Source organism: Giraffa tippelskirchi, chromosome 7 (genome assembly GCF_054371585.1).
Source record: "Giraffa tippelskirchi isolate mGirTip1 chromosome 7, T2T-mGirTip1v1.2.pri, whole genome shotgun sequence".
Taxonomy (NCBI): domain Eukaryota; kingdom Metazoa; phylum Chordata; class Mammalia; order Artiodactyla; family Giraffidae; genus Giraffa; species Giraffa tippelskirchi.
In genome coordinates, this window is record NC_137281.1 from 48,462,456 (window position 1) to 48,472,122 (window position 9,667).

Consider the following 9,667-nt stretch of genomic DNA (forward strand, 5'->3'; position numbering starts at 1 on the left):
TACAAATTCATCACCGCCGCCACCGGCTGTCAGGGGAAAGGCTTCAGGGGTTGCCCCCACCTCCAGCTTATGTGCCGACGGGGTCCCTCCGCTGGGCCTGCGTTTGAGTGCACACACATGTCCACATTTTCTCTACCTCTTGTCCTAGGCTTTCTGTTTTTTTCTTTTTCTCTCTTTTCGTGCCCTATCCATTAAATTTAGAGTCTAGTGGTCGACCAAGAAGGGAGAATTTCCTCAGAGGAGGTGTCACTATCCAAGGTGATCCTGCGTAACATCTCCTTTCATTCAATAACCAAAAGAGATGGTTTCATCAACCCCGTTTTACAGAAACGGAGACCGACGCTACATGAGGTTAGCACCTGGTCTAGGAAATGCAGGTAAAGGCTGAGTGGGGCTTGTACCCAGCCCTGTCCCACTGCGAAGACCTTGCACCTCACCCCTACCAGACCTGACCCTGCATGGACTCTGCCACCGTTAGGTGTCCAGCCCCATGCTGGATTCCAAGGGGCTGGGATGGCTACCACTCATTGTGTTTCACCAGCTTGGTCTGCTTTTCCTCACCCAGAACGGCACAGGTTAGGGGGTCTGAATATTCCCATTTAGAGGGAGGGAAATTGAGGCTTAGAGATTGGAGCTGATGATATGGGCCAGCTCCTAGCTCTTGACCCTTACAGTGCCCAGCACCCAGACCTCCTGGCCTGAAGTCTCCTCTGATCACCGAAGCCTGCTCCACTCCGCATGTTGGCCGACCCTCAGTGCTGGGTTCTATTGCCCCAGGAGCAGAAATACCTGAGGCAGTATAACTCTGAGGTGTGACCTTCATGATTCCACAGGGGGTTTACAACCAGCAGGGGTTGGGGCAGGTGATAGTCAACAAGTACACAAGTCAATGTGTGATATAATGTGAACTGGAGACACACGCAGGGAAGAAGTGGAAAGCAGAGTGGGGACTGCTGAAGACAGGGATGTGCTGGTGTATGAGGGCTGGTCAGGAAAGACCTCTTGGAGGAGGCGTTGACTGGTGTACAGACCTGATGAAAGTGAGCCAAGGGACCACGAGGAGACTTGGGAGAATCCCTGAGGCACACAGAATAGAAAATGGTAGTTGTTCTCATTATCAGTAGCACCATCTTCATGATATCTATTATCACCACCACCACCCCCATCATAATGTCTGCTATCGCGTTCATCAGCATCACCACTACCACTATCATTGCCTCCATCCACACCATCACTATCACCACCATCATCACTATCTTCATTCCAATTCTAATTCAGTTGGTCTGGGGTGGGGCACAGTGGCATTTTTTCAAGCTTCCCTGGTGGCTCAAATGGTGAAGAGACTGCCTGCTGTGCAGGAGACCTGGCTTCCATCCCTGGGTCGGCAAGATCCCCTGGAGGAGGGCATGCAAACCACTCTAGCATTCTTCCCAGGAGAATCCCATGGACAGAGGAGCCTGGTGGGCTACAGTCCATGAAGTTGCAAAGAGTTGGACACGACTGATTAACTAACACTTTGGCTTCTACAGACAATTCTAATGTACAGTCAAGATTGGGACCTACCACCCCAGGCTAACACATCTTATTGGCAAAATTCCACTTTAAAATTCTATACTCACAGAAGCTCTATGAGGTTGATCCTCTTACCCACCTGTTTTACAGATGGGAAGACAAATTTAGAGAGAGTAGGGCCTTGAGGGAGACCACAAGCCAACAGTTGTGTGATGTCTGTGGGGCACCCACCCTCTTAGCTATGACCTCACAATCCATTGAGTCAGCAGCACCTTCAGAGCACAGTGTGTGCCCCAGGGAATACCTGTGGGCAGGATGAGGCTTGTTTCCAACCCAGCATCCCCGACTTCCACCCCAGGACACCTCCCCTTCCCATCCGTGCCGCCTTTCAAAGAAGAGAGCCATCCAGGAGAGACCGTGAAGGGACAGTATCAACACAGCTGCTACCGCGGTTGCTGTTTCTGACGTAATTGAGCCCCGCTCAGTGCATCACTCTAAGAAGCGTTTCCGTATCTATTCATTTGCAGCAAATGTACAAGAGGACTGCCGATTGGTTCCCTGTTTTCTTCAGATGAGCGAACTTCAGGCACTGAAAAATGAAGACACTTGCCCAGGGTCACACAGCTAGTGAGTAGCTGGAGCCAAGGTAATGTATAAACATGGACGTACAGGGACCCCCAATTTCATCTTCTCCACCCTTCTCACCCCCACTTTAGGGGGAAATCAGCCTGGACACCAAGGCTCCAGGTCTGAGCAGTTAGGAGTGTAGGCAAGTGCCTCTCTGAGCCTCAGCTTTCTGGTCTGTACATGGGGGAAGACCTTGTGTGCCCTGCTTCACTTCTCACACAGCTGCAAAGTGGTGTGTCCACATTCCGCAAACGTCCGCGCTCCCTGCCCCTCTCACCCTTATCATCTTGTCGTGTACATGAACATGGCCTTCTCAGCCCCTCAGCTCCCCACTTCCTGCTGGAGGAGGCCTGAGAACAGCCATTGGTCTTCAAGAGCCCTCCTGGTCCAGGCCTGAGCACAGACTGGCGGGGGGAGTGGGGGTGTCCCGTGCCCCCACCTGCTTCCCCATCTCACAGCCACCGCTCGCCTCCAGGCTGGATGGCAGGATGGGCCCAGTGGGCAGGCCCGTAAGCCAGCACAAGAGCGGGCTGGGGGCGGAGGCTGGCAATGGAGACTGGGCCGGGCCTGGAACCAGAACCGCGGCGGGGACACTCACCGAAGACGCGCGTGTTGGAGCCCAACACGGCGGGGCAGTGGGGAGCTGTGTTAGCAAAGCTCCCCAGGCACTCTGTGGCCAGCAGATCTGAGACCCATGAATTGAATGTTTGTTTGTTCATCCAACAAGCATTTATTGGGCCTGCGCTGCTTGCAGTGTGCACAGAATTCTAGCTGGTTAAGGGGCAGCTCTGGAGCTGTGGAGTCTGGGACCGCGTCTGGTCTCTCATACTCTGGGCGGGTCATTTCATCTCTGTGGCTTGTCCATCAGTAATAGTGACAATGGCTACAGGTATTGACGCTTCACTGCAGGTGGTTAGGCTGCTGGGTTGGTAAACGTTCAACAGCCAGCTCTCTGAGGGGGAAAAATATCCTGATTTGCGGCATCTGCCGAATGCCATGGTGTAAATGCTCTCATTGTGGCTGATTTCCAGCTCTCACTGAACATGGACAGAGTCAGGAATACTCACTGTTTCTTAGTATTCAGAGGACATAAATAACCTAAGAGCAGAGATAACAGTAAAAATATAGTAAAGTAATTTGGAAGTAGTGAGTTTGAAATATTAATTTTGTTTGTCTTTATATTTACTTATTTGGCTGTGCTGAGTCTTAGTTGTGGCATGTGGGATCTAGTTCCCTGACGAGGAATCGAACCTGGGCCCCCTGCATTGGGACTGAGCGATCTTAGCCACTGGACTGCCAGGAAGGTCCCAGTTTTGAGTATTTATTACTTTTGTTTTTAATACAGTTTACTTAGTTTCAAGTGTCCAGAATTTAATTTTTAGTAACGGCCAGCTTTTAGTGCCTGCAAGCTAGCACGGGTTGGTCTCAACCCTCCATTGGGTAGTGGCTGTGATTATCCCCATCTTACAGATAAGAACCCCGAGTACAGAGAGGCTGAGTGACTTGCTCAGGGTTTCTGGCTGAGCCAGAATCCAAACCCATTAGTTTGGCTTCAGAGTCCCACCACTGGGGATAACAACCACACCCACCTCCTAGGGTTAATATTAAGGATTCACGCATATGATGCATTTAGATGAATGTCCAGCACCCAGTACATGCTCAGTCAATGCTGGTTGCTGTTTTTCCTGTTACTACAGGTTGGTGATCCAAGTACACCAAACACAATTTCTTTCCTTGATGAACTTACCATACAGGGTGGTGAGACACATACCCGCAAGGTATAACAGAAGCTTCCACAGCACATACACTGCATGGGCACAATAGAAGAGCTGATAAGTTCTCTTTATGGGGCCAGGGGGACTTCATGGTGGAAGGGATATTTAAGTTGGCTTTTGAAGGATGAGTAGGAGTTCACCAAGCAGTTTAATGAGTCAAGCAGATAAACCAAGTCACCTGTTTGGCCAGAGGAGCCTTATCTCCTTTTACTGCCCCATTGCCCTGAGCTGTCTCACCAGGAAAGCTGATGCAGATTTCACTACCATGTGGAGGCTCGATGACTTATCTGGAGAAGTGAGTCTCTCACACCCTCAGGTCTAACCTTGGCTGAGCTTGCCTGGCTGCATCTCCCAAGGAGGCTTCCGGGTAGAGAGAGTGAGCCTGGTGGTTACGAGTGATGAAATCTCTGGATCTGAATGCTGCTGCAGTGGGTAATCTTGACCTATCTCAGTTTCCCTGTCATAAAGGGGGAGCCATGACCACTCCAACCTTGCCAGGCTACACACTTACCCCTGTGCAGAGCACAGTGAAAGTGCTCCCAAGCAGCGGGCCTCAGAGTGTGGACCAGCCCTGGCAACAGTAATGGTTCACACGGACCACAGCTGCAGAGGCTGTTGGGCGTGGAGCCCGGTGAGCTGGGTGGCACGTGTGGGAGCAGGTAAACACCCAGGAGCCACACAGCCCACCCAAACCCAGCCCTGCAGCCCCCTGCCAGCTCAGCATGGGCGTCAGGAAGCTGGTGGCTAGGTCAAAGCAGGCTGTCACCGTGTCCTGTCCCACGAGGTAAAAACATTACTGGTGATGCTGCCCTGCAGTGGCCCCACCTCACAGCCCTTCCTTTGAACTCTGACGGCAGCTTCACATGTGCCTGTGGCTGCCAAGCCAGCGTGTCTGATGTCCTTTCCGGCTTTTGTAATGTCACTTCCCGCCGGGGACAGGGTGATGCGTTATTGATGTAGGAGAGTCACCGTTTGGCATAAAATTCCCGACATATAGAACATCAGTGTGAATGGACCTTCTGGTTCGAATGTGAGCAGTTCAGCTTCTTGGGCTTTTCCATCTCTTTCTTTCTTCTTCTTCTAAGTTGGCCACTTTGGGGATTATCCATTTGGGGAATGTACCTGTGGAAACAGGGTCGCCAAGGGGAAGGCCATCATTTCGGGAAATGCTTAGTCCCTTGTAAGTTCATCGTTGGTGGGTTTCGTGTGAGAATCAAATATGAAGAGACCAAGAAATCAGACATGCAAAACTCTTGAATCTTTGTCGGGTGGTAGCCTTTGCTGAGACCGTCGTACAATCTGACTAATAGAATCAATAAAACATATGAAAGTACAATATAATATGGTGTGATAGAGTATGAGCAGTATAGAATGTCAGCGGGCATCTTTGTAAAGGAGCAGGTAGTAAATATTTTAGGCTTTGCAGATCGCACCCTCCGTGTCACTCAGCCGTGCCGTTGCTGCAGGCAGACAGCCCCAGGTGATCCCACGAGCAACGGCCGTGGTTGTGCTCCAGGGACACTTTATGTGCTCTCATGAGCTATCTCCTGTCTTCGGTAGTGTGAGCACGATCTGGCTGTGGTCAGGCACCCCTGGCTTGGAGATCAGGACAAGTTTAATTAGAGCCTTGGCTTCACTTCTCGCCAGGAGAAGTGAGACCCTTGGGAAGGCATTTCACCCCTGGGAACCTCAGTCTGTAAAGTGGGGGTGAGGACAGTGGGGGAAGCTCTGGCATGGGGGGAAATAAAAGAGGAGACTGGCATGAGATGCGGAGCCTGGTGCATGGCGGAGGGGCTGAGCTCATGGGAGCGGCCCGGACTGAGGAGGGGGAGGAAGATGAGGGGGCGGGGGCTTCCCTGGGAGGGGCAGGGGCTCTAGACCCTACCTGGCTGCTGACCTGGGTGACCTGGGCGGACCCATGCCCCGTGCGGCTTCAGTTTTCTCACCTGGCAGGTAAGGAAGTAGGACTGGTGATGCCCAGGCTGCCTCTTCTATTAGTGCCTCTGGGACCTGCCGGTGCCTTGAGGATGCTGATCCTCACAGCAGGCACTAGATGGACCAGGGCTGTTATAGCAGAGCAGGGCGTCAAGGGCAGAGGCATCGTGAGCAAGTCGCCATCCCAGGCTCCGCCAGGCTTGGGCACCCTTGCCTGCCCACTCGTCCACGTGCTCCTCCAGGAATTCTTGGGCATCCACAGTGAGCGGCCTGATGCCAGCGGGATGAGCAGATGAGCTCGTGGTCCACAGGACTCACTCTCACGGCTGCTGGGAAGGTCTGATCTGGCTGTGGTCATGGCCATGGGTTGGCTTGTGTCCCCTAAAAACCAAGTCCACGTCCTGGCCCCTGGAACCTGTGAGACGACCTGGATTGGAAGTGGGGTCTTCAGAGGTATAATTGATTAAGGATGTGGAGACGAGGTCACCCTGGGTTTAGGATGGATCCTGAATCCTAGGACATGTGTGCTTGTGGGAGGCGGGAGAGGAGAGCACAGGCCAAGGGGAGGCCGTGGACAGCAGAGGCAGTGGTCAGAGTGGTGGGGCCACAGCCAGCGGCTGCCTGGGGCCTCCAGAAGCTGGAAGACGCAGGGCGGACCCTCCCCTGGAGTCTGCAAAGGATTGTGACCCTGGGGACACCTTGGGTTTGAACTTCTGGCCTCCAGAGTGTGGGAGGAGAGGTTCCTTTTGTTTTAGGCCTCCAGGGTGTGGTCATTTGTTGTGTCAGCTGTAGGACGCCGATCTTGTCACTGAGGCGGGGGCTCTGGGGCAGGCGGGCGGGGTGTTGAGCCCGGATTCTCCCTTGCACTCAGTCACGCCTACAGCATGACGCTCATGTCCCTTGAGGAAATGCCATCTCCTGATAAGTGGACAGATTTTTTTCAGTAGAGACACTGCAGGTCCACACTTGTTAATGAGGTTCAATGTCCTATTTCAATTCCTGGGTCAGTGCTGGTGCAGAAAGGATGTTTCAGCTTCTGTGTGGTGCCTGGACCAATGAGTTCAGCCAAGTGTGTGTCAAGAAGTGATGTGTGTGTGTGTGTGTGTGTATGCATGTATGCTTGTTAATTTGTTATTTTGTTATTTATTAGGGATCAAAAGGAAGTTTCCTAAAAAAATTACAGAAGCTCCATGATGTCATGTAAAACACAAGATAACACTACGATCATAATTAACGTCCCACATCCTATCTTTTCTGTCCAATTTATTTGTTCCTGTTTTGAGTTCGGTTTGACCTTTGTTGTTCATTCAAGTTTGGTCAACAGATCTTTATTCATTGCGTGCAAGGCCTTGCTGGAATCTGCTTGATGACCCTACCTTGGAGATTTAGTGCAGTGTTCTAAGTTTCAGTTTCCTCATTAAAAATGGTGGTAGCGCAGGGGCCTCAGGGTCCTTGTGAAGATGAAGGAAAGTGCTGCTTTTCCGGGCAGCTCGGGCCACACCCACCCACATCGGTGCCTCCTCCGGGTCCTCCTCTGGTGATGAGCTGCTGAAGCGATGCTCACTGAAATCATCCTTTCCTGGCACTGTCAGGAAATGGAACTCTCCCCACTGTAGCTTTTGGAGAATCCGATGTTTCTGAAGGAGCCCCCTCCTCTGGTGTCCTCAAACAAAGCCAAATAAAAACCCAATCTCAACTTTGGTGAAAATGATTCTAACCTGGAGACGGCATCTCAGGCCAAAGTCAGACTGAGAACACTTTGCCCGCAGCTGATGTCATCACCTGATAAAGGAGTCAGGCCAGGAGAGGACATGGTGGGGGGAGGCGTGGACCCTCACTCCACGTCCCCTGCCCCCAGACTGAGCGCGTCTATCTTCCTAGAGGGGACAAGGCTCCTTACCCGTGACGATGCAGCTTTGCTGTTGGGGAGGTGTGGGGTCACAGGAGGACCCAACTTTGGAGCTAGGACCCACCTAGGCTTGGATTTGAGTCCCCACTGTGAGCCCCAGAGTCTGTTTACAAACAGCTTCACGGTAAGAAGGGGCTGAGGGAGGGACCGGATGAGACAGGAGGCCTGGGGATGGTGATGGCCCCTTCCCCTAGCCCAACAGAACTGTCCAACAACGCCTTCCTGTGCTGTAGTGAGTTCTCCATTGGGGGGGCATCCAAGCCCATAAGGGGGTCCTGCAAAGAGGACTTGAGCACAAAGAAGAGTGTTGCCCTGAGGACCTCGAGGTCCCACCCTTCTGCGGTCTCTCTCACATCATCAGGCAACATTGGGCTGAGTCCAGCCCCAGCCTTTCCCCTGTCCCTGCTCCGTCCCCTGGGACGGTGACCCCGGAGCAGAGGCCACAGGCTGCCACCTGTGGGTCCTACCCACTCAGTCTGGAGCCTCTTCTAAACAGTGTTCACTCCTAGCCCAGAAATAAGCATGTTCATTTTATAATATTTTAAAACTTGCCAGACTTGCCTTAAAAATCTTTTAATACCGAGTCTCTCCCTCTTTATATATCCATGGCAATTCACCAGGGGAGAGGCTCTCATCATCCCCCCCCCATTATCACATCCCCCTCTTGGAGTCTCCGTTTTGAAACTTTTTTTTGCTACCAAATGATAACTGCTTCCTCATTCCTCGTTCATCACACACACTTGTGGCCGCCAGTCTGAGCATGAGCTAATCAGAATGGCCAGTGCCAAAAGCAGTGAAACTTGACCTTAAAGTCACTCTGACTTTGGGCCCTGTGCAGTTTCTATTAGATTCTGTGAAGTTAGGAAAATAGCTCCTGGGTCACCAGCATAATCTGCTCAGAATGTGGGGGCTGCCGCCTCCCCCTCCTCGCTCTTCCCTCCCCTCTCTCCCTCTCTCGTTCCTTCGGTCGGTCGCCGTTCCTTTTATCGAGCATTAATTGGGCATTTATCCCTTGCATCCCCCACCCCTTCTGCACTTTCAGCAGGTCTTTCTGGGGTGGACCCTTCGAGCCAGGCTGCGCTAGCCCCTGGGGATACAGCAGGGACATGCCATGTCCTGTTCTCATGGGATGCTGTCCCAGGGATGCAATGAGGAGACGCACGGAGCAGCCAGCAGTTTCAGGACTGTGAGGTGAGGGAAGTCCTCAACCTGTCGGAGAATGCTCAGGAGAACTGACGCTGCAGGCCCAGGGCTTCTTTTGTCCGCAGAGCGACAATGTCTAGCCTGTCTGGACTAATACAGAAATCCATGCCGGCGAGGGGTGTTGCTCTAATAAAAACCTAGAACATGTGGCATTGGCTCAGGGGTCAGACAGCTGGAACCTATGATCACCGGACCCACAGCCATTCTGTTTCGTTTGTTTGTTTAAATATTTGTTTATTTATTTGGCTGCAAAGAGTCTTGGTTGCGGCGTGTGGCACCTCTGATCTTTCTTTAGTTGATTTTTAGCTGCAGCTTGTGAACTCCTAGTAGCAGCGTGTGGGATCCAGTTCCCTGACCAGGGGTGGAACCCAGGCCCCCTGGGTTGGAAGTCTTACCACCGGACCACCAGGGAGGCAACCCTCTCTCTGAATGCTGATGCACATGTTAAAATTGACCATGGTGATACATACATGAGAATACACTGAAAGCCATTGAATTGTGCACTTAAAAATGGCTTTGGAGGCAAAACCACCTCTTGATTAATGAAATGAAGGACTGACATAAAAAAACAAACAGGTATTGTCACAACCTCCGCTTCATCTTCCTTATGGGCTGCTGGACAAGATGAAGGTCATGAAAAGTTGGGTTTTGGGATCAGGGCTGCTCCATCCTGGCTGTGTGACCTTGGGCAAGCTCCTTAAAGTCT

The 9,667-nt window shown here is 52.0% G+C and overlaps 1 long non-coding RNA gene across 1 annotated transcript; it reads left to right on the forward strand.

Moving 5' to 3' along the window:
• Window positions 1-1,807: 1,807 nt before the first annotated feature.
• Window positions 1,808-9,188, forward strand: LOC145515066 (uncharacterized). Its single transcript, XR_014060660.1, has 2 exons — window positions 1,808-2,158; window positions 8,801-9,188. It is a non-coding gene; the product is annotated as an uncharacterized LOC145515066 (long non-coding RNA).
• The last annotated feature ends 479 nt before the right edge of the window (window positions 9,189-9,667 follow it).